The sequence below is a fragment of the Larus michahellis genome, chromosome 14, assembly GCF_964199755.1.
Source record: "Larus michahellis chromosome 14, bLarMic1.1, whole genome shotgun sequence".
Classification (NCBI taxonomy): domain Eukaryota; kingdom Metazoa; phylum Chordata; class Aves; order Charadriiformes; family Laridae; genus Larus; species Larus michahellis.
Genome location: NC_133909.1, coordinates 2,238,185 through 2,262,350, shown reverse-complemented (window position 1 = coordinate 2,262,350; position 24,166 = coordinate 2,238,185). Strand labels below are relative to the sequence as shown.

General features: G+C 58.2%; 1 pseudogene; it reads left to right on the top strand.

Moving 5' to 3' along the window:
* The first annotated feature begins 1,969 nt into the window (after positions 1–1,969).
* On the top strand, positions 1,970–22,896 carry LOC141751168 (RING finger protein 222-like; annotated as a pseudogene).
* The last annotated feature ends 1,270 nt before the right edge of the window (positions 22,897–24,166 follow it).

Genomic DNA, 24,166 nt, shown 5'->3' with positions numbered 1-24,166 from the left:
GGCGCCTGCCTGTATTTAGGCGGTGACCACTGCTAGCCACGCTCGGACGGAGCTGGGGAAGCCGGGCAGCCGTCGAGCCCCTCGATGGGAAGCAGGGTGCAATTCCCTGGCCTGTGCCGGGAAGGCGATGCCGTCTGATGCCCAGGGTTCTGCTGTGAACACCCCGCTTTCTCACCTCCTTCTGGCCCAGAGGCGCCATCCGGCACCTCCAGATTTGCCTCCCGTGTTTTCAGATGAACTCCCTGGAGCATCCCGGTCCCCCGGCACCAGAGCTGCCGTGATGGCACGTACTCAGCAGATGGTTTTCCAAAGCCCTGCTCCGTTTGGATGATGCACCTTTCCAAGAAGAGGAGCGTCTGAGGAGCACGGGATTGATGTGCTCTTCTCTCTGGGCTTCCTCCTCCGTTTCTAATCCGCAACTCTCCGCCAAGACAGGCTCCATTACCCGCAGGCTACTCTTTGCCCTGATTGGAGTTTCAGGTGTTTCTCCGGCGCTTAAAAAGCTGCTTTTGGCAGCATTTTCAGAGCTGGAACCAAAGTGGGTTTGCTCTCCCACGTTCATGGAGGAGCTCGGGTGCGTACGTGCCCCCCCACGCCCCCCGGCTGCCTGTCACTGCTGTGCATCTCCCTGCTCTGCTTTTGGGGAAGCGGGTCAGATAATTTATCCAGAGAAACACAGCCGCCGAGAGCTCAGCCCTACAAACCCGACTCAGAAGATGGTCTCTAACGGCAGGTTGGGTGGCAGTCCTTGGGGACAAGACCCTTCTCGCCCTGTGTTTGCGCAGCCCCAAGCGCGGCGGCTCCTTCTGCTCTGAAAGCAGCAGACAGCTCAACCCGCAGAGGCAAGACAGCCCGAAATAGCCTCGTTAGCGAGGAATGGACTGATGTTGGTCCAGATGTTTTAGTCCTCTGGGGCTTGCAGTCACGGATGGCACTGGCTGCCGGCGATGCCTGCGATGGCAGGCAGCAGTGTCACAGGGGGCGGGGGGGGTGGCACAGAAATGGGTGGGGTATTTTTCAGAGGGAAGGGCAAATTGCCTCCTTCGAAACCAGGCTGGGCAAACCTGCACAAGGCAGAGCCGGCGCTGCTAGAGCAGAGTTTGGCTCGGCAGCATCGCGGCGGGGCGTGCAGGCATGCACGGAACCAGGGGCTCGAGCACGGTGGGAGGCCGGGGGGGGGCTCATTTCAGCCGCTGGCCCATCTCCCCCCCCATCCCCATAGAGCACTCTGAACTCCCACTTGCTGGCCGATGTGTGTGACGGGACCACTTAACACCAGCGCGGAGGAGCCAGAGCCCATGCTGCAGGGAACGCGCCTGTGCTTGCCAGGAGGAGGGAGCCAAGCACGCTTCTCTCCCTCTTTCTCCCAGGATTTGCAGTTTTGGTGGCTGGATGCCGAGTTCTCTCGTCTCAGCAAGCAGGACTAGTTCGGAGCTGGTGCGTGAAGAGGGGCAGAGGTGATGGGGAAAGGTGACGGGGAGGCAGGTGCTAGCGCTCAGGTCTCCCAGGGGTGCGCAGGTCTCCTGCGGGGACTATGGGGGAGGTCTGCGCGTGAGGTTGATTTCAACAGATTAGCTGGGGTTGAGGGATGAGCGAAGGCTGCCGTACCGGAGTGCAGCCACCCCTTCTGCTCCGAGCACCTAAGTCCTCCAGCATTTCGGAAAATCTCCATTTAGTGAAAGGTTGCTCAGTCCCACAGGATTCGGCTTTTTCAAGCGCTCAAAAAAGCCCCAGCCCCCGGAGCCAGAAGCCCATTGCCCATCGCGGGAGCAAATTGCAGAGGTGTCACTTTCCTGGCCGCAGCCGCACCGTGTAAACCAGAGGGGACATTGCCCCCGACTGCAGCACAGCCCGTTCCCCAAATCCCGCCCCACGGATCCCTGGCTGAGGCTACACGAACCGCCTCCGCCGGGGCGTGGGGGGCCACCCGGTGCAGCGGAGCTCTCTGTCCTCTGCGTGTCACCTCCTCGCTGACCGCGTCCCCCTCCCCGAGCATCCCCGGGGGAGGGAAGCTCCCTGCCAGCCCTCACCAGAACTCACTTATCTGCTCAGCAACACACGCGGCTGCAGCCGCCGGCCACCGGCCGCCTCCGGCACCCCGGGCTTCCTACAGCCCCGCACCCCGCCGTGCTGCGCCCCCCGCCCCCGCCCCCCACCCGCGGCCGCTCCGGAGAGCGGAACGGGGCAGAGCCGCCTCCCGGCACAGCCCCCCCGGGGCGGGGGGGGCGTCCACGATGGGGAAGCTGGGGGTCCTCGAAGCTGGGGGTCCTGGCTGGGGAAGCAAAGAGGGATGGCTGCCCCCCCCCAAAAAAAAACCCAAGAACAAATAAAAAAAAAATCCCCCCGCTGAGCCAGCGGGATCGGCCGCGCCTGTGTGCGGGGACGGGGATGGGGCAGGGAGTGACTCCCGGCTGGGGGGGGCCGGCGGAGGGGGGGTGGGTGCTGGCGGGGCCGGGGCGCTGCCGCATTTACAGGAGGAGCGGCCGGGCGCCGCGGCAGGGCCCTCCCCGTCCCGCAGCCGCCAGCGGGGCCGTGGCCCCGGTTAAAGGGGAAACTTGTCAGCGCCGCCGCCCGCTCCGCTCCGCTCCGCCGCTGCCGCCCCGCGCCCCTCGGCTCCGCCGCGACGTGAGTACGGCCCGGCCCGGGAGGGGGGCGGCTGCTGCGGGCTCCGCCCTGAAGGGGAAGGGAAGGGGAAGGGGAAGGGCTCTCCCGATGGGGAGAAGGGCCAGAGAGACCCTCCGGGGGGTCCACAGGGGAGAGGGAGGGGGGAGCGCACCCCCGTCCCCCCGCTGCGAGGGTCCTCTAGGGAGAGCGGTCAGGGCAGCCCCTCCCTGCTTCTCCGCGGGGAGATGGGCTGCGGAAAGACCCCCCCACACCCGTCCCGCTCCCGGGGGAGAAGGGCAATGAGAGCCCCTGCTGGGGGTGTCGAGGGCAGATAAGCCGAGGAGACACCCCCCCTACGGGGGTCTTGTAGGGAGAGGGCTCAGGGCAGCCCGTCCTTCCTTCTCCGCGGGTCCCCAGGGGAGATGGGCTGCGGAAAGCCCCCCCACACACATACCCCGGGGCGGGAGAGGGGCAAAGAAAGCCCCTGTTGGGGGTGTCGAGGGGAGATGGGTCGAGAAGAACACCCCCCCCCAACCCGGGGGCAGATGGGCCTAGATAGGTGGCTCCCCCTCCTTCCCGCAGCCGTCCTCTGCGGGGGTCGCCAGGGGAGATGGGCCAGGGAAAGCCCCCCCTGGGGAGAGGGGCCGGCAGAATGACCCCCGGTGGTCCGCATGGGTAGGTGGGCAGGGGACCCTCCATCCCGGCGGAGGGGGGCCGGGGTAGCCCCTCGGCTGAGATGCGCCGAGATAGACACACACACACCCCCCCGCCGGGGTTGCCGAGGAGCACGCTGCCCTCGGGGAGAGGGATGGGAGCCCCCGCTTCGGAGGAGAGGGGCTGAGGGAGCCCCTCGGTGAGCGGGCTTGGGGGGAGCTTGGGGGATCCCCGGGGGCATCCGGGCCGCCAAGATGCTGCTTTTGCTGCTGGGGATCATCGTGCTCCACGTCACCGTGCTGGTGCTCCTCTTCGTCTCCACCATCATTAGCGTAAGTACGGACTTTTCCTCCGGCACCGGGGTACCAGCGAGGCAGGGAGCGGCCGGCGGGGGGGTTCTGGCATGGCAAAACCAGAAGGTGGTGTTTTTATTTTTGGTTTATTTTCCAGCCTGGCTTTTAGCAGGAATTAGTACTTGCTGACTGCTGGTCTTCCTAACGGTGGGATTTTGGGGCATTTAGCACAGAAAGCTCTTTTCCGTATTTGTGCTGTCAGGTGTCACTGGGGGGGTGGGTCAGTCAGGTGTAATGGGGGGGTCGCTTGGTTGTGTGCGGCAGCGGGTGCTCAGGACATCCCCATCAGTCCAGAGGAGAGGGCTGTTGAAGGCCATCTCCTCATCGTCCCCATGTCACATCATAGAGCACCCAAAAGACTCTCTGTGGGGTGACGTCGCCCTCCCCTTTCATAAAGGAGCTCCACCTGCTAACGGGCTTCAGGCCACAGGACCAGTACAGCCAGTCTGAGCAAAACCCCTTGAAACGGGACTGGTTTGGGCACTGGCTCCTCAGCACCAGCAGTTTTGCTCTCCAGCTCTGCTCCTTTGGGGCTGTGTGTTGGGCACAGCCTCTCGCTCCCCACCCGCATGGGCTCCTCCTGGCGATGTTCAAGGCTTAAGCTGTGCAAGCAGTGGGAAGATGGAGGGTTGGATGCTGCACAGAGGGTTCCCAGCACCGTTCTTGGTCCAGAGCCCAGTTAACACGTCATCTACTTAGGAAGAGGTTTGCCTTGGTTTTAAGGCAGCAGTTTTGTAGAGCTGGTGAGTTCCAGGCTTGCTTCACCAGGTTCTTCTTTCCCTTAATTTTTTTTTTCTTATTTTTTTTGGGTGGTCATAGTAGTAGAAGACGTTAAAAAAAAAAAATAAATCTTGCGAGTCATTAGAAATCACGTGGAACCATTCAAATAGCCCGGCCCGGCGCTGGGCGAGGACGGCAGAGGGGAGGGAAGCGCGCGTCCCGCGCGGGACTTGGTCCGTGTTTAAAGAGAATAAAGAGCTTCTGTGTTTTTTCTGCCGTTGGGGTGAAAGCGGCTGAAAGCAACTATCAGTATTTCCTTTCCAAACCCCTTTTCTGTGGAAAAGCATGTGCCTGGGAGCCCCCGGCCGGTACGCCCTGGGGCTGCTGGGTGCCGAAGCCCTGGCGGGGGGCACACGGCTGCCTGCCCCCTCCTGCCAGGGCGCTGCTCACGGGGCTGCGTCTCTTTGCAGCAATGGCTGGTGAACGGCGGGCACACGGCGCACCTCTGGCAGAACTGCACCTCCGGTAGCGTCTTCCACTGCCTGACCTCCTCCACGAGCGGTGAGTGCTCCCCCCCAGCAAATCGCTGCCCCTCGCTTTTATTCTCCTCCCCAGCCTGTGGGGAGAAATCAAGGGGGATTTGCCTGTGTGGGTTACTTGCGATTCCCTCTTGCTTTTCACTGCACACCCCCCCTCCGCCCCCGAAATTATTCCCTGCCTCCCCATCCCCTCCCCTCCGCTGCTCTGTCCCCAGGTGGAGGGACAGGGATCCACCGAATTCCCGGTGTCCTAGTGGGGAGATTGCGCCCCCCCCCAGCTTTACCAGTCCCTGAAACTGGGCTGGGGCTTAGCGTGGGTCCCAGCCCCCATGCCCATTGCTCTGCCCCCCAGCTGTGGGGCAGCTCCTGGCAGCACCGTGGCAGGGTGTTCAGCGCGCCCAGCCGCAGCGGAGGTGACCGGCTCGAGTGCTTTTCGGTAGCCTCCTGTTATTAGCCCCTTTCGATGACACTGGGATGTATAAACGCGAGGCAGTCCTTGGAGCAGGGCTCGCTGGGCGCCCATCGCCCTGCTGGGAGTGGAGGGGCCGTTTTCATCACGCCTCCCTCTTGCCTGTGTTAAAGTGGTTTAAAGATGCCGCGGTGCCCTGAGGACACCCCGTCTCCAGGGGACACCCTGTCCCCTATCCAGAAAGTTGCCCTGCTTTCTGCCGCTGCGACAGGCTGAGTTTTGGGGCACTCTCCTCGCTCCGTGGTTCGCTGCCGAGCCCCATGGGGTGGGACGTGCTGAGCCCTCAGGCCCTGCCTCATCCCGCCGCTGACGCGGCACCTGCACATCTGGAGTGGCCGAACGGCCACCTCTGGCCTGGGCTGGGTGGAGGCTGCTGTGGCGCTGGGTGACGTCACCCAGCGAGCTGTGTGCTGAGGTCAGCAGGGGAGGGGTGCTTGCTGAGATGCCATGACGCAGTTTGCAGGGCACCTAGCGGTACCAGTGTCATGAGACCTGTGCTCAAGGAGTCAGGCAAGCCCGTGCCTCAGTTTCCCCACAAGGCAGGGCTAATGCCAGTGGTGCCGCGTCCAGCGTTTGTTTTCAGTTAGCCTGGGTTTTGCTTTCCCCTGGAGACGGATTCTCCCAGTGAAACCAGTTGTGAATCATACCGATGTCACACTACGCCGGAAACACGCTCCTGGCGTAGGAGCAAACCGATGCCACGTGGTCTTGGCAAGTTGCAGGGAAGAGCACTGTGTGCTTTCAAAGGGTCTTGCGGTGATGGGAGACTGTGAGGGGTTTGTGGAGATTCATGTCGCCCTAGACCCCAGCCTGGTGCGAGCAAAACTCTTGTGGGTCCCCGACGTGGGGAGATGGGTGCTCTGGGGGGTCCTTGGCTCTAAAGCCTCCTCAAATCTTTTGCTTTTCAAATCTCCACCGCTTTTTTTTTTTTTTTTCCTGGGTGTTTGCAGGGTGCCGTGTGTTGGGGAGTTTTTAAGTGTTGAGAGGGGCTTGTCCAAAACGTGGTTGGGGTGGTTTCCTCCACGTCTGACTGCCCTGCTGGGGGTTGCCAGTCTATATTGCCCCGTTCCCAGGAGCTGCTCGAAGAGGGGCTTCCCTCTGGATCCTTTCAGTGGTGAATTTTTGTCATTGAAGGGACTATAGTCGGAAAGGCCCTGCTAAAAACGCCGTCAAGCGGCTGAGTTTGGTTCATGAGGTGCCCCAGTGGGCAGCTCTTTGAGTAGAGGTGCATTGTGCTCGAGCCTTAAAGAGCTCTCTGCCAGCTCTTATTGATGTGAAGGCTCTGCTCTGGCATCAGGAAAAGGAGGTTTTGCTTGGGCAAAAGCTTCTGCCCCATCCACCCTGCGGCCGGGCTGGGGGAGCAACGCCGCTGAGGACCAGTCTTCATCTGGTGGGACCCTGGATGCAGGAGCCAGAGCTCACCGGTGCTGTAGGAAGAGAGAATCAAAAGATATTTCCTGGGCTTTTAAAGCAAGGCTTTTAAAATCTGTGGGTAAAAATGGAATAAAAATAGCCCGCAGTATCCTTTCCGGTGGGTCCCTGTGCCCTCCCTCCCTGCTGCCCGTCTCCGAGCCCCTCCGCTGCCGGGGGACCCGCGGTCGGCCATGATTCGGAGCGATAAGAGGGACACGGAACAAGGATGCTGTGGCAGGACCAACTCCGGGGCTCGCCCTCATCCCCTGCCCGCTCCTTGTTAACGCTCCTCAGACTCTCTTTGCAAGGAACGTGCTTATTTTCCAAAATACGAAAGATCCTATACCAAATAACCACAAACCGTTCTCATTTAAGTCTCTCTCAAAACACAGGCTGTGCATGCCGCACTGCGTTGTAGAAAGCGGTAAGAATTTGTTTCTCTGTGCCTGTGCCAAGGACGGTACTCAACGGTTAAACGCCGAGTGCCAAGGTCTGCTCTGGGCTAAGAGCAAGAAATCCTCGGTCGGGAATTTTTGGCAGAACTTGGTCTTTACGTAGAGGCATTTTTTTTTCTTCTGGCCATCGCAGTGGCCGCCGCGGTGCAGTCATTTCTTCCTCTCCTTTTGAAAAGGAGCGGTACTCGGTGCTCGGAATATGTGGAATTAAGTAGGGTTCAGCATGGGGGGGGGGTTTGTTGTGTGCTGTGATGTTCCCCTTTGGTTGGACTAGATGGCCTTGAGAGGTCCCTTCCAACCCAACACATTCTATGATTCTGTGTACTTTCTAACCACTTTTTTGGGGAAAATATGTCAAGGGCTCTCAAAAGAGTCAGTTAAAGCACTTCACATTCTGCAGAGCCCGTTTTGATGTTGGAAATATCAATGCCAATTATGTAAATTAGCTAGCAGGAATTTGGAGTGAGGGTCCCTGGGTGTGATGGTGCTGTTACCTGAAATAAAAGCTCTCGAAATCAAAAGTAGTTTAGAGAGGAAATACTGCTTTATTTGCCACCAGCCTGAACAGATCCTCCACAGAGAGGTCCTGCAGGCCCAGGTGCCAGAGCATGGCCAGCAGCAGTCTGCGCAGGGCCACGAAGTCGATGGCCCTGACCTTGGTCGTCCCGATGGCGACATCCAGCAGCTGGGCCAGGCTGAGCTGGGCCATGGCTGCTGCCGTGCCTGAAACGACAGAGGGACCTGAGCGGGACCTGAGCTCCTGGGGGAGTGGGAGAAAGAGCTGCCCAGGGGGGCCTTTCTGCCTGGGGGAGACTGGGATGGGTGGGAGGGATGGGCAGTCAAAGCCTTCCTCCTCCTCCCCTCGTCCTCGTCCTCCTCCCTGTCCGCGTCCTCCTTGTCCTCGTGCTTCTCCTCCTCCTCCTCCTCCTCTGTTGCCTCCTAGCAGCAGAGTGGTCACAGCAGCGGTGGGACGGGTGACAAGGGACAATGCAGCGTCCCCCGTTGCTGGGTGATGCCCCCGCTCCTGGCCGGTCCTTGGGATGGGGTTATCCACAGGCATGGGAGAGGCCGAGGGTCCCGGCTGCCTTTTCCACCTCCATCCCTGAGGCGCAGCTGGCGCAGGCTGATCTGTGGCCGCAGCCAGCGCAGCCCGAGCCCGGGCAGAGGCAGCTCCCTCGCAGGGCTGTCCCGGTCACTCAGCCCGCTCCGGTGACACGTCCCGCAGGAGACCAGGCCCGGCTCCCAACCGCCGCCATTATTGTGGTTTTCTGAGGCAGCAAAGGGTTGGCGCGGAGGGGAGTTGGGGGGGTCCGGGCCAGGGCATTGGGAGCGGGGGCTCCCCCAGGAACTCACTGGGATCATTGTCTGGGTTTTGTTATTGTCTTTAAGGGGAAGACATGCTGCTGGGGTGGGCACTGGCCCATGGGATCCTCTAGCTGGCCTTTTCTTCCCCCACTTTATTTTTTTAATCTATCGCTATAATCTATGAGTATCATATATATATAAATCCAGGGAGAAGGAAGCAGCATCCCAGAGGTACTGAAGGGTGTGGGGGGGTTCTCTAACAGCCCACTTCATGCCCGAGCAGCCCTGCAGCAGGGCAGGAGAGGGCAGAGGGGGAATAATGAAAAATAAATGGATGGAGGTGGCTGTCGAGAGCCCGGATCGTGGCCACGGCGGCACGGAGCCACTGGTGCCCCCCCAGCTCTGGATTTCCCAGACAGGTGCTGCAATGCCCAGAGCAACACGCGCCTCTCCTCTGGCTTCTGGAATTCAGCACGGCTTCTTGCACAGACCCCCCTGAACCCCCCCTCACCCCGTCCTCCCTCCTCTGCACCTCTGCAGGGCCAGGGCGAAGCAGAACTGGGGGCTGCGATTTGTCAATGTGTTCCCCCCAGCCCTGTGACCACCGTTCATCTCCCTTCTCCAGGGAATTAATTTTACTAATTAAAGAATAGTAATGCATTTAAATTTTAAATAACAATCATGATTTTATTAATTAAAAAAATATATATTTCTTTTGGAACACCAGCTCTCCCTGCCCGTCTGTCTGGGTGCTGGATCCGTGTGTCCGGTGTCCCCGGTGCCTGGGTGAGGTGGCCGTTGCCTGAGTCCGGCTCCGTTGGCTCAGCACGGACTGGAAAGCTCAGCGCTGGGTCCGACGGGACCAGGCATCTCAGGCCATCATCTCAGGGATGCAGCCGGCACCTCCAGGGAGCCAAGGAGAAGAAGCAGGGGGTCAGCCAAGCCCCGCCCCCCCCCCCCCCCCCCCCCAACATGCAGCCTAGCCTTCCTAGTGCTGAGAAGGTCCAGGGGAAAGGAGGTTTTGGGCAAAGGAGAAGCAGGGATGGGGAGGGAAACAGCCCCGGGAGCTGGGCACTGGTCTGTGCTGGGAGGCAGCATCCATCTCTGCTTGTGGCTCTGGAGCTGTGAGTGTTGACCCTGGGGATGTGATCTGGGAACTGTTGACTCATTGCATCTCAAGAGCTTTGTGAGGCTCGAACTTGCCAAGCCTGGCTGCTCCTGGTCTCAAGAAAGATGACCTCAGACCCAGCAGTTTTCTGACCACTAGAAAAAGCCTGGCCAACCTTTGGCCTTGCATGGCTCCCACCCTGGACCCCATGTCACGAGTCTGGCAGGTGCTGGGGAATATCAGCTTTCCTGCTCAGACTGATGTTTGCCTCCAAACAGCCTTGCTCTTATACCCCCACCCTGCTGCCTCCTTCCCTGTCTGCCCGAGGATAGTGTTTGGTGCAGGACTCGCCATGTGCATGCGAGATCAGCTGCTCACACCTACTCACAGTCCCCATCCAAGTGCCATGGTGACAACATCAGCAGCAATATTTCATCCTTGTAAGCCAGTGGGTTGAATCATGGCTATTTGGAGCCCACGAGAGGGGCCGTGGGGGTCTGTGTGCCCCCAGCGAGGGGAAGGAAGGGCTGGGGCTGGAGCTGGGGTGGGGGTAGGGAGGGATGAGAGTGGAGGAGCTGTAGAGAGAGGTGGGTTTGGGGAGGGTATAGGGCTGGGAGGGATATGGGAGATCATACAGGGAAGGGTGGGGCTGGGAGAGGTATAGGGAGACATGGGGCTGGGAGGGGTGTAAGGAGGGATGGAGCTGGGAGGGATGTGGGGAGAGATGGGGTGGGGAGAGATGAGGGGAGATGAGGCTGGGAAGGATGTGGTTTGGATGGGACTGGGAAGGATGGGATTGGGAGGGGTGTGGGGAGGGATGGAACTGGGAGGTATGGGACTGGGAGGGATGTGGTTTGGATGGGACTGGGAAGGATGAGACTGGGCAGGGAGTGGGAGTAGGGGGAATGGAGGGAGTACAGCTCTGTGAAAGACACGGCATGGCGATGCTGTAGGGAGTGTACAGAGAGGCAGGGATCTAGGAGGGCTTTGGGGAGCAGGGGTCGATGGGCAACAGCTCTGGGGGACCATGTGGCAGGGCAGTGGCTCTGGGAGGGTTGCCAGAGGGACAAGTGGCCCAGGCAGAGCCCCCCGGCGCTCCCTGCCCAGCCCCTGCAGCGAGGCTTTGCAGATGGGGACATCCCATGGCTTTGCCGGGGGCGGGGGACCCGATGGCTCTGTGCTGACGTGTCCCCCAGCCACTGGCAGCGCTGGCAGTGGGGTCGGCAGAGGCTCGGCTTGTCTGGCGCGTGCCGTGTCCTCGCAGCCTGCTGGGATGTTGCAAGAGCCGGGAAAGCAAAGTCACCGCCGCTCTGCGAGCTGCCCCCGTGAGCCGGCCGGGCTGGGGGGACTCTCCTCCCCAGGACTGAGTCTGGGTGAAGCCAAGTGCAGCGTACGGCCACGGCACCTGCCCTTGCAATGGCTGCAGCAGCCTGGGGCTGATTTTCAGGGAGGAGGGAGGTCGGGTGCTGACTGCTTGACCTACAGCCATGTGTCAGCCATACCCAGCGCTCTCCTGGGAGGTATCCAGATGGCCCAGCGGGATTGCTACCCAGACAGCCCAGGCAAAGGCAGGTCAGGTGAAAGCTTCAGGATGAGGAGCTTCATTAGGGCAGTGGCTGCCACCAGCTGGCAGCCACATCCCACCGCCTGCCGAGGGATGAGGGACTGCCATCCTCTGCAGGTCAGCCCGGGGCAAGACCTCAGTGTGGGGACAGTGCTGCCGGGCCAGAGGGCTGGCCAGATCTGGGGCCAGGCCAAGGGCTGACACATAACAGGGCACTTCTTCAAGCATGAAGGCAGCAGACCCTCTGTTGTACGCAACAACGCCGATCACTTCGTTTATCCTCCCTTTATGCTGCACGTGAAGTCCCCCTTTGAGCTGGCTGTGTCCATCCACATGGAGCCTTTTTTTGATAAATGTAGCTATTTTTCTTGACTACTGTGAGTGCCACCTTTGGTGCCTGGGCAGTATTTGCTGAATCGCTCCTTTAACAGACTTTGCCAGCGATGCCTAAAAGTACTGTTTTGCAGCTCAGCTTGGCTGCCAAAAGCACAGCCACCCTGAAACGCTGGTTGTCTTGGTTATTGCCAGGCTGCTCGTGGGGTGCAGGGGTGACCTCTTAGGCACCCTGGATCTGCTTGTGCCCATTTTCCTGGGGGTCCTTAACGATGGACATGGAGGGCCAAGGAGATGCGGTAAACTGCTGTGACACCAGCCACAGCCCCGATGCCGGCTCGGGAGCGTCTCTGTGCTGGACCCATCATCCTCCCAGGATGCAGAAGGGGACACCCGGGCACCACCTGCCCTGTCCCTCATGGGACACCGTGGGTTGGGGGTTGTCAGGACCCTTGTGTGTTTTCCAGCTGACCCCATCTGGAAGGGAGGACTGGGGTTATCCTTCCTATATTTTGACTACGGGGACTGCAGAGCCCACAGGATGGTGGGACGGGGACAGTAGCCCTCCTGCCTTGTGCCAGTATGTGTGGGCAGATGCATTTTTTCCCAAGCATCCTCCTGTCACTAACTCACTTGTGTTTCTGGTTGATGATCCACCAGCTGACCCTGGCTGGTGGAGCAGCTCTGCCTGCAAACTCTCTGCTCACAGCACCATGCTGACTGCATGGTCATAAGACCCTGGAAAAATCACGAAATGAACCAAAATCGAGTATGTAGTGCTCCTTTTATGGAGCCTTTCCTTTCCGGGCCACTCCAGTGTGTGTGGTGTTGCAGGGCTAGAAGCTGACCTCTACTTGTTCCCATTAAAAGTGGGAGCTTTTGTTCCCATGGGTAAAAGTGATAGCACGGTCTTGCAGCCTGTCTCAGCGATGGTGGGGGATAGCGAATTGTGTGGCAGCATAGACACAAGGAGTAGTGATAATTTGGTAACTACAGTAGTGTCCGAGAATGCTCAGGTGCAAATCAGGGCCTGTCCCCCCAAGAAAGTGGCAGGACAATTAACCCAACTGAAGTGCATCTACACTAATGCATGCAGCATGGGGAATAAGCAGGACGAGCTGGAGGCCATCGTGCAGCAGGGAAACTATGATGTGGTTGCCATCACGGAAACGTGGTGGGAAGACACACACAAGTGGAGTGCTGTAATTGATGGCTACCAGCTTTTCAGAAGAGATAGGCAAGGGAAGAGAGGTGGTGGGGTGGCCCTCTATGTTAGGGGCGGCCCTCTATGTTAGGGGCGGTTTTGAATGTCTAGAACTCAACAGTGTGAATGACAGTGTTGAGTGTGTATGGATAAAAATCAAGGGGAAGGCCAACAAGGCAGATATGGTGATGGGAGTTTGTTATAGACCCCCTAATCAGGATGTAGAAACCGATAAAGTATTCTATAAGCGTCTGGCAGAGGTCTTGCGATCATCTGCCCTTGTTCTCGTGGGGGATTTCAACTTCCCAGATGTCCGCTGGGAATACTACACAGCAGAGAGGGAACAGTCCCGGAGGTTCGTGGAGTGTGTGGAAGACAACTTCCTAACACAGCTGGTGAAGGAACCTACTAGGGGAAGTGCCCTACTGGACCTACTGTTTGTTAACAGAGAAGGTCTTGTTGGGGATGTAAAGGTTGGAGGTCGTCTTGGGCAGAGTGACCATGAAATGATAGAGTTTTCAATTCTTGGTGAAGCGAGGCGGGGAGCCAGCAAAACTGCCACCTTGGATTTCCGAAGGGCAGACCTTAACCTGTTTAGGAGCATGGTTGAGAGTGTCCCTTGGGAGGCAGTTTTGAAGAGCAAAGGTGCCCAGGAAGGCTGGTCATACTTCAAGCAGGTGCTCTTAGAAGCACAGGAGAAGGCCATCCCCATGTCCCGAAAGACGAGCCGACGGGGAAGAAGGCCAGCATGGCTAAAGAGAGAGCTTTGGCTGGACCTCAGGAAAAAAAGGAAGGCTTACATTCTCTGGAAAAGGGGCTTAGCAACTTATGAGGATTATCAAGATATAACAAAGCTATGCAGGGGGAAGATTAGAAGGGCCAAAGCTCAATCAGAACTCAGCTTGGCCACTGCAGTTAAAGACGACAAGAAGAGATTTTTCCAGTATATCAACAGAAAAAGGAAGACTAGGGAAAATATAGGTCCACTGATGAATGAGACGGGTGCCCTAGTGGTGGAAGACACAGAGAAGGCAGAGTTACTGAATGCCTTCTTTTCTTCGGTCTTCACTGATAAAGCCGTCCCTCACGTATCCCATACCCTGGAGGCAAGGGGGAAGGTCTGGAGAGAGGAAGATTTTCCCTTAGTTGAGGAGGACCGGGTCAGAGACCACTTGGCCAAGCTGGACATTCATAAATCCATGGGCCCTGACAGGATGCACCCGCGAGTGCTGAGAGAGCTGGCAGATGTTATCGCTAGACCGCTCTCCATTGTCTTTGCAAGGTCACGGGGAACAGGAGAGGTGCCTGAGGACTGGAGGAAGGCTGACATCACTCCAATCTTCAAAAAAGACAAGAAGGAGGACCCAGGGAACTACAGGCCGGTTAGTCTCACCTCTGTCCCTGGGAAGGTAATGGAGCGACTCATTCTGGATGTCGTCTCCAAACACGTAGAGGAACAGGAAGTTATTGGAAGTGGTCAGCATGGATTTACCAAGGGCAAATCATGCCTGACCAATCTGATAGCTTTCTATGATGTTATAACGGGTTGGCTGGATGAGGGGAGAGCCGTAGATGTCATCTACCTTGACCTTAGCAAGGCTTTTGACACTGTCTCCCATAACATCCTCATTAGGAAGCTGAGGAAGTATGGGCTAGACGAGGTGACAGTGAGGTGGATCGAGAGCTGGCTGAGTGACAGAACCCAGAGGGTTGTGATCAGCGGCACAGAGTCCAGTTGGAGGCCTGTAACCAGTGGTGTCCCTCAGGGGTCAATACTTGGTCCAATTTTGTTCAATATATTCATTAATGACCTAGATGAGGGGACAGAGTGTATCCTCAGCAAGTTTGCTGATGATACCAAGCTGGGAGGGGTGGCCGACACTCCAGAGGGCCGTGCTGCCATCCAGCGTGACCTGGACAGGCTGGAGAGCTGGGCAGAGAAGAACCTAATGAGGTTCAACAAAAGCAAGTGTAGGGTCCTGCACCTGGGAAGGAAGAATGCCAAGCACCAGTATATGTTAGGGGCGGACCTGCTGGGAAGCAGCTCTGAGGAGAAGGACCTGGGGGTCCTGGTAGACAGCAAATTATCCATGAGCCAGCAGTGTGCCCTTGTCGCCAAGACGGCCAATGGCATCCTGGGCTGCATAGGGAAGACTGTGGCCAGTAGGTCGAGGGAGGTCATTCTCCCCCTCTACTCTGCACTGGTGAGGCCACAACTGGAGTACTGTGTCCAGTTTTGGGCTCCCCAGCTCAAGAGGGACAGGGAACTACTGGAGCGAGTCCAGCGAAGGGCAACCAAGATGATTATGGGACTGGAGCACCTCCCTTATGAGGAAAGGCTGAAAGAGCTGGGACTCTTTAGCCTGGAGAAGAGAAGGTTGAGGGGGGACCTGATTAATGTTTACAAGTCCCTAAAGGGTGGGTTTAAGGAGGACGGAGCCAGGCTCTTTTCAATGGTTCCCAGTGACAGGACAAGGGGCAATGGGCACAAGCTAGAACATAGGAAGTTCCGATCAAATATGAGAAAAAACTTCTTTACGGTGAGGGTGACAGAGCACTGGAACAGGCTGCCCAGGGAGGTTGTGGAGTCCCCTTCTCTGGAGATTTTCAAGACCCGCCTGGATGCAGCCCTGAGGGATGTGCTTTAGGCAATCCTGCTCTAGCAGGGGAGTTGGACTAGATGATCTCTAGAGGTCCCTTCCAACTCTGAAGATTCCGTGATTCCGTGATTAAAGGCAGCAACCCCTCTGCAATCTCGGCCCTCTGGGAGACAGGGCTTGGAGGAAAAAGCCAAACTGCAACACAACCTGGCAGCCAAAACCACAGGGAGCATCCCGTTTTGGTAAAAGCCCCCCAATCCCTAACCCCGGCAGCCTTTTCTCCTGACGTTGCAGGGATTCTGTGCATTGTCCCCCAGAATAAGGCTCGAGGGAGCTGCCTGCTAAAAAGGCAGCCAGAGGGGATGGCGTAAAAGAGTCCGGCAATACCCGCTGCTGCAGGGGACGCGGGTGGTAAAACATCCCTGGAGTGGCATGGCTCATGACACAGCAGGGACGGGTCACAGTGACCGCGGAGGGCCTACAGCAGGTTTGTGTGCTTCCCCCGAGGGGCTGGTGTGGGCACCGGGGAAGGGGGGACAAGCCATTTTGCCCCCACATCCAGGGGTTTTGTGCAGCCCTGGTCTTGCTCATCATCTGAGGCGCTTGCCTTGGGCTGCCCCCGGACTCACTGAGCTGACGCTGTGTTGGTGGAGGGGGGAAAGAAGCTGAAGGAGCCCCTGGAGAGTGCAGTTGCCCTCCCAGGTATGGGAAAACCCCATGCACCGTGGGGCTGTGTGGCTCGGCCTGGACTGGACGAGACAAATCCCCAAGTTTTGCTGTCAGAATAAGGCTCCAAGGGCTCACACCAGGCTCGGGGTCATTCCTGGGAGGGTTTGTTGGAGGCAGAGGCAGGTGGGTGCTGTGATGCCCAGGTACTGTGCAGGTGCCTTCGCAAAACCGCAGCATCTGGTGGGAAAACAGGCATTGGAGAGGGGTTTGGGGATGTACCCCGTTGTTCCTTGGTGTTTGATAAGCATTCGTCATGTCAAATGACTGGATGTAAATTTCTGATCATCAGGAGGATAAGCAGATCCCATCCATCCTGGTGGGGAAGAGGCAGCATCCCAGCTGGTGGGGACCACCAGCTCCAGACCTTGGCACCCCTGGAGAGGCAGGCCCAGGGCTTTTTTTTACGGTGCACCCGGGCCCGGGTCTTTTTTTTTTTTTTTTTTTTTTTTAGGGTGGCCACAGCAGATCCGAGAGCACCAGCTGCTGGGCACGGCAAAAAGCGCTGAGGAGAAAGCTGTCGGAAGAGCTTCTGCTAGGTGTTTTGGGCTGTCTTGGCTAAATCAGCAGCTTGATGGTGGGTCTGCATCCTGCCAGGTGCCTGACAGGCAGGATGGAGACATGCAGAAGGAAAAGACACTTATTTTCCCACTCTGAATTCAAGTAGAGCAAGTATGGGAAAAGATGGACCCCCTTAAAGGGCTTGGGTGCCTCCAAACTCATCCATCTTTTCCATCTATGTGAGTTTATTTTGACAGCATGGGAATGGATACAGCTAAGACAGGGGCCAGGACCCTTGGACCGTCCACCCCTTGGATTTACTTTTTCCCCTCTTCCCTTCACCTGGTTCCCACCAGTGCCAACTATTCACCATGTTTGAGCCGGGGCTGGGAAGTGGTGGGAGGAGAACGGGCTGAGCAGAAACTTGGAGAAAGCCTCAGATTTGCAGGTTGAGCCATCGCTAAGGAAAAACCTGGGGGAGTTTGGGAGGACTGGCCGTGTCGTGGGAGGGATGGGGCAGGTCTCCCCAGGTGAGGGACGCTTCAGCCAGCCCATCCTTTCCAGCAGCCACCAGCCATGTGGATGGGTTGTGGCTGCATGGCAAAGCTCCGCGCGTGCATCTTGCCGTCAGGAATAAAGCCATGATTTTTCTCAGCGGGATCCTCACCCTCGTTGAGAGAAGGGATGGAGGACACGTCTCTGCTCATTGGAAATGTCCCTGCTTCGTCTCTTATGATTTGGAGAAGTGCAGCATGGATTTGTTATGGAAATATCGAGATCTATAGTGAATATTTGCCTGGCACCAGGCTCACATATAGTTCGATCTTCTGGCTTTAAATGTGCTTTGAAAATAAGCACTTTCACGTAACTATATCTAATATTATTTTCCCTCCTCCCCACCTGGTCGGTGACAGTGGGAAGTTGGGGTGATGCTGTGGAAGACAAGGGCTGTCTGCAGCATCCTCTTGTCCTTGCAAAAGGCTGCAGAGCTCTGCCCAAAAGCCATCGCAGTTTTAGTGAAGGGACCCCCGGCCACCCCCGCCTGTAGGGAGGGCCGTGTCCTCTTCTGGGTCAGAATGTCCCTTGTTCCCTGGAAGCCACCAACCCCAGAGCAGAGAAGGTCTCAGCTGTGGTCCCTGGAGAGAAGCTGAGCCTGATGCTGCCTTCTTGCTTGGATAAAAGGATCCTGGAGACCTCGACCCTGCACTGGGTTTGAGGGGGCTGAAACACTGGCCGTGAGCTGCATTGCTTAAAGCCGGAGAAAAACATACAGGCAGCGTATAGGGACTTGCTTTGCTCCTGAAACTGGTTTCTTCTCCCTCAAGCACCAGCAGACTCAATCCCGTCATTCAGGAAAGATGCTGCTGCATGTGGAAGTGGGGCAAAGGCAGCGAGAAAAGCCATGCCCAGGAAAGAACGAAAGTGCTCAGAGAGCCAGGGCTGTGATATGCCAAAATCCCTTTGATTTTGGCGTGGTCAAAGCGGCAAAGGGAGGCAGACTCGTTTTTCCAGTGCCTATGTATAGAGCCGTGAGCTCATAGTTTCCGACTGCGGGGAGCATTCAAAGTATGGGAAACAGGAATTTCCACCCTGCCTTGGTGCTGGCAGAGAGCAAACTGAAGCTGGGGAGATGCTCGGCTGCCCCAAATCTGCTCTCGCTGGCCCAGATCACTCATTCAGCAATGGAGATCTCGGTGGGTGCAACCCTGGCACCTCCAGCAGCTTCAAGGAGGGGCCAGGGAGGGGGATTGGGGATGCCCACCCCAGGGGTGACTGTGCAACCTCAGCCCCGGCACGATCTGTCTGGAGAGGTTTCAGCCTCAATTTCTGGACCATCCCAAGAAAACTGGGATAACGAGTGGAGTGGCTTGGTCCCTGATCTTAAGCGGGGGGTGTGGAAGGTGTTGACATGCTGCGGGTCTCCTTCCAGCGAGGGACAGGGCTTCACGGCTTGAGACATCCCCCGTGGGGCATGTCTCCCACCATGGGTGCTCTCTTTTGGCAGCTGCCCCAGTGCACGGGACGGCTCGGCGGGGCTGCACCTCCCCTGCTCCTTCCAGAAACCAGCCCCATGTTGTAACTGCTGCAACCGCTGCACCCACGAGCGACTGATACTGCTGCCCACGCCTGCAGCCCTGCCGCGACAGCCAGCCGCACGGAACCACCCCTCCTGCCCATAGAGGAACTCCAGGGCCCATCTCACTGGGGTTGGGGTGCCAGAGGTGCATCTCCTCTTCTGCCTGCCCCACGGATCCTGCAGGGCCCTGGGCATCTTCTTGGGGCTGGAGGACCGCAGGGCTGGGAATGCTTGTGCGGAGCATCTCTCTGCCCCAAGGCAAGACTCCCCGCTATGTCAGGGTTCTCCGGAAGGCTTTCCATGATGGAGACTCCAGGCCCTGCAGGCCATTGGGGCCCCTTGATGGTTCAAATCCAGGTCCCGTGGCTGCACTGCCACAGCCAGAGCTGGGGAAGGCGTGCAGGCGGGGCGCCTTGGGGTCACTGTGCCTGCTCTGGGAGTCTCATCCTCACTTCCCTGTGGAGCTGCTCAGCAAGCCTGAGTGTGGGCTGGCAGCCCCGTGGCCACTGGCCGGGCTGAGGGGTGGCAGGGGTGGCTGGAAAGAGTCGAGACTGTGGGAGGAGTGACCCACCCCGTGGCAGTTTTTTCAAGGCTTTGCAGGGGAGACACCTCTCAGGTTCTCGCCTGGGGGTCGAGCGAGGGATGGGCAGCACCCTGGGACACATGTAAGGCCACAGGGAACCTTCTCCATGTGTGTTTCCAGCCGGCACCTGGCCAAACAGTGACTCATGAGCCACCTGCGGCTGCTGAGATGGCCAAGCTCGGGGCTTCTGCCTGCCCTGAGCCCACAGGGCTCCTGCTGCTGCCTGGACTGCAGTTCCCAAAGATGCTGGAAACCCCCTCCAGGGCAGGTTCAAGGCAGCAGTGGCCCTCGAGCCTGCTGGAGTGTGTTTGCTGGGCTGTGTGCTGCCACACCGGTGCTTGGGTGAGCGTCTGATGGTGTAGGGCGGGGAGCGCAGGGCTGGAGTGCGGAGTGTTTGGGGGATGAGGAGGGGAGGGGGCGTAGGGATGAAGATGTGGCCAGGGCGAGGAACAGGGAGCTGTGGCGGCTGGAGGCAAGAATTGTTTGGCAGGAGCCCAGCCCTGGTGCAGGGTGCTGCCGGTCACCCTGCTCTGCAGCAACAGAGGGATTCTGGGCTCCCGACATCCCCTTTAGCGACTGTTTCATTGGGGTTTGAGCTCAGGGATGAGCCCGACTACAGGTGCCCATCACATGAGGGAACGCAGGCAGGACCGTGCTGCCTGTCCCTGCCCTCCGACGCCTGACACTGGCTCCTCGCCCCCTCCCTGGCCAACCAGGCAAATATCAGGCCTTTGAAACGGGGAACGAGTTCCTCCGCATTCAATCCCCGGGAGCTGGCCCTGTCCCTGCTCCAGCTTCTGCGCAACGCACCCGCATGACATGCGCAGCCAACACCTCCGTGTTAGATAGGTGTCCCAGTCCCCTCCCCAGCTGGTGCTCGGTGCTGGGGCACGGCCAGCCCCGCTTCTGGGGACAGCAGTGGAGTGCATGGAGGGGCTCCTGCCCTGGTGCCCTGCAGCAGGTAAGGGGGCTTTGGGGGCACAGAGGAGCTGGTGCACAGGGTCAGGGTCTCCTTCTGCAGCACTCTGGGGGACCAGGTCCCTGATCCCTCTTAAAGCAGAGCAGGAGCCTGCATCTTTCTTCTCTTTGATTGGGAGGGGATGGTTTGTTGTGTTCTTGTGACCGTCCTGGCGCAGGGGATGGCTCCCAAGGAAGAGGAGGTCAGCCAAGGAGGGGATGGCAAAACCTCCAGAGACAGCTGTGAGGATGCCCATGGGCACAGTCATGCGTGAGAAAAGGGGTGCAGGTTGGGTCGGGTCTGACAATGCTGCAAGGTCTGGAAAAACCTGCAGGTTTTATGAAGCTCAGGTTTTAAGAGAAAGGAGCTGAGCTGAGCATCCCTCCTCCCCTCTCCCCTCTCTCCTCTCCCCTTTCCCCTCTCCTCTCTTCCTCCACCCTTCACCCATCTCCCGCTCCCTTCTCCCTTTTCCCCTCTCCTCTCTCCCTTCTTCCCGCTCCCCTCTCCCTTCCTTGAGCCGCTGCATGAATGCTCCCTGCCCTGGGAGACGCACGGCAGAGCTTCAGACCCAGCCCAGACGCGGGTCTGGGGATCCCAGCGGCCCCGCGCTCCCCCTGGCGCCCCAGGCTGGGGCAGGGGCCAGGCAGGATGGCTGGGCTCTGCCCTCCCTGCACTGACTGAGAGGAGACGCTGGGCTCCGGGGCTTGCTGACCACACCATGCTCCAGCATGAGGAGCACAGCCTGGAGATGGCTGTGGCCTGGCCACCAGCCTGGGACATCCTCCAGCAGCCTGGAAGGAGCCTGGCGTGGGTGCTCGCTGCCTGCCCCGGGTCCAGCACGCCCCCTCTCCATCCCCGGGGGGTCCTGTGCTCCCACCTGTCCCACTGCCCTGGCCTCTCCCTGCTCCCGCTGGCCCCTCTGTGTCCCCTGGGATGGGAGCATCTCCCTTTCCATGGCAGGTTTCTTTGTGGGATGGGAGTTCCCACCTCCCGTGCACCTGGAGCTGGCAGCAGTGCACGGAGGCACTCGTGACACAAGCTGAACCTGCTTTATCTGTACCACGTGCTGAGCACGTCCATCCAGGGGCTCGTGCATGTGATTTTGCAGCCGGGGATTGTTGCCCCCGCTGGCTCTGGAGTTGGGGTCCTCCCGTCATCTCTCTCTTGCCCCAAGGGCCACACTGAGAGGCGTAATGCTCCTGAAAATGCCCTGTCTTGTTGAGAGGATGCCTAGTAGCTGTCAACTGCATCTGTTAGGGGCAAGAGGGCAAAAGCAAGAGAGCAGGGAGGAGGAGGAGAGATGAAGAGATGGATCATGCTAATTGTTTCAACCTTATTAACCCATCGTGCCTCTTCCTCGCAGGTGGGGAGCGCCTGTGGCCGACAGAGCAGGGATGTCTGAGGCCTCGTCCAGCAAGGAGGGACCCCCGGCCGAGTGCCCCATGTGCTACGAGAAGTTCCACCCTCTGGAGGCCATGCACCGCCAGCTCAGCTGCGGGCACACCTTCTGCCACGACTGCCTGGTGAAGTGCTTGCTCTCCGCCAAGCTTGACGGCCAGGTCCAGAGCAGCATCATCTGCCCATCTGCCGCTACGTGACTTTCCTCAGCAAGAAGGCGGCCGTATGGCCGCCCAAGGCAGGCACCAACCTCCGGGCCCTGGAGATGCCTCTGTCACCTTCCTCCTTGTCCCATCTGACCAAATTGGAGGCCAGCAACACCTTGGTGGTGCCCAGCCATTTTGTGATGCCAGTGCAGAGCTTCGACCGGTGCTGCAGCATGGGGAACAGCCCCATGGACTCGCAGGGGCTCCCAGGAGAGCTGGCGCGGGAAGCCCACATCTTTGTCATCAGTGACCATGGGATGCCACTGGTGGATGTGGACTGCAGCTCCCTGGGGAGGAGAAGCAGAACAGAAACACGAAGCTCGGTGTCATCCAGCTCGGCCCTGGGGGTGAAATGCTGCCAGTCGCCCATCGCCCTCGCCGTCCAGCTCGTCTTGACGGTGGCCATGCTGGCGGCTGTGCGCCCTCGGCTGCTGCTGGTGAAGAGGGACTCATAGCAGGGATGGGATCAGCTCAGATGCTGGAGGTGTCACTGATGCTGGGACAGAGCTAGGGCTGGGACCTCTCTCAAAAGATCCCATGAGAAAGTCCAGAAGCAGCTCCAGGTGAAGCTCTCTCTCATCTGGCCAGGGACTGAACGGACTTTCAGACCTTTCTGCAGATCTCCGGGTGCTCACAGTGTCGTCGCTGGCATTTTCTGCCTCTTTTGGTTAAAATGTGGCTGGTCAAACCCTGCTAGTGGGTTCCCCTAGTGTCTTAGCAGAGAGCATGGCTTCTCCTCCCGCACCCTGTTGAGGAGAAATAACTGGACTCCAGACGATCCAATGTGAATCAACAGAAGCCGTTTATTAAGCACCGATCATCATCTTTTATACCCTGTGTTGTAGCCGTACACGCGACTCGCTTATTTCTGATCAGCGAGTTACACTGTCCACGCGCTGTGCATGCAGTTCGTTCACACATCAGATTGGTTACAAGAATTCGCATAGTAAATTGCTTAGTCATTAGCACAACATGTTTTCTACCTTCTCAGTTCCCGTTTTTCCCATGTACTAATTCCATCTTCTACCGCCTGTTTTGCTCTTAATCTAATCTCTCACAGTAGGGAGGCTGGCTCACATGGCTGTTTTCTCTCAGATACATTCCTACAATACCCCCTTTTTCTTCTTGAGCCAGCCAGACCTTATGCATGGCATTTTCTATCATGTCAGTCACTTTGCGGAGAACACACGAGGCTGCCATAATCAATAATAATATAACCAACAATAGCATGAGCCCTTGCTTTAGTAAATCTGATAACCATCCCGTTATACCCCATGAGCTTAACCAATCATCGAAACCGTTTTTGACCACTTTTAATTTGGACATGTTATCCTTCAGCTCCCGTAACTGCTTATGAATGGATGATGAGTGGTCGGAAAAGTTCATACAACACATACCTTCAAAACCTTCACATCCATGACCCTGAGCTAACAGCAAAAAATCAATAGCCGCTCGATTTTGCAGCGTAGCATGCCGAATGCTATCAACATCAGTCAGCAAGCTAGATTTGGGTTGCCCATTGACGGTGCTGGGGGTTGTCCAGGCAAGGGATCAAGTTGCCCAGCAAAGGCACTAGGATGCACGCAGTCTGCACTGACTTGCCCAGGGGTGGCACTGGGTTGCCCACTGAGGGCCGTGAGTTCATAGGATCATAGAACGTCTCAAGTCGAGAGAGACCCATGAGGATCATCGAGTCCATCTCCCTGCTTCTTGCAGGACTACGGAAAACCAAATTATAGGACTAAGCCACTCAACAGTTGCCCAAAAGCTGCACCTGGTTGCCCAGGGGCTGCAAAACCTGCCCATGGAGGGCAGTAGGTTGTCCAGGGCAGGATCTAGGATGCCATGTGAGGGTATTTTCTTGCCCAGGGCTGGCCCCGGCTCGCCCATCCAGAGCAATGCGTTGCCCAACGGCTGCCTCGGGTTGCCAGAGCGGCTGCAGGGAGTTGCCCGCGTAGAACCCGGTTACTGAGCACCCTGCGCCAGCGGCAACGCTGCCCTGGTTCTGTGACACAGAGGGCACTGGGGATGCTGCAGTGTCTGGCAGTGCTGCCACCCAACCTGACAGCACAGCACTGAGTAGCAGCCCCCCCCGCACACCCCCAAGCCTCTGCAGGGTGAGTGTGTCCCTGAACTGGGAGGGAAAAAACCGGGTCATTCTCCTAATCCCCCTCCATATCTCTTCTCTCCTCTAAATGTACCCGGATGAGGTGGTCGGGGCTCCTGTCGTTGTGTCCGTGTTCAGGGATGGCACAAAGTGTCGCCCTGGGATGGCTTATCCCAAGGGGGATGCAGGGGCATTTATTTCAGCTGGAAATGCAGGGAAAAGTAGCCCTGGGCCGTTCCCAAGGGGTTTTCCCTCCCTTTCCTAAACGTGTGTCTGTCAGTATCTGAAA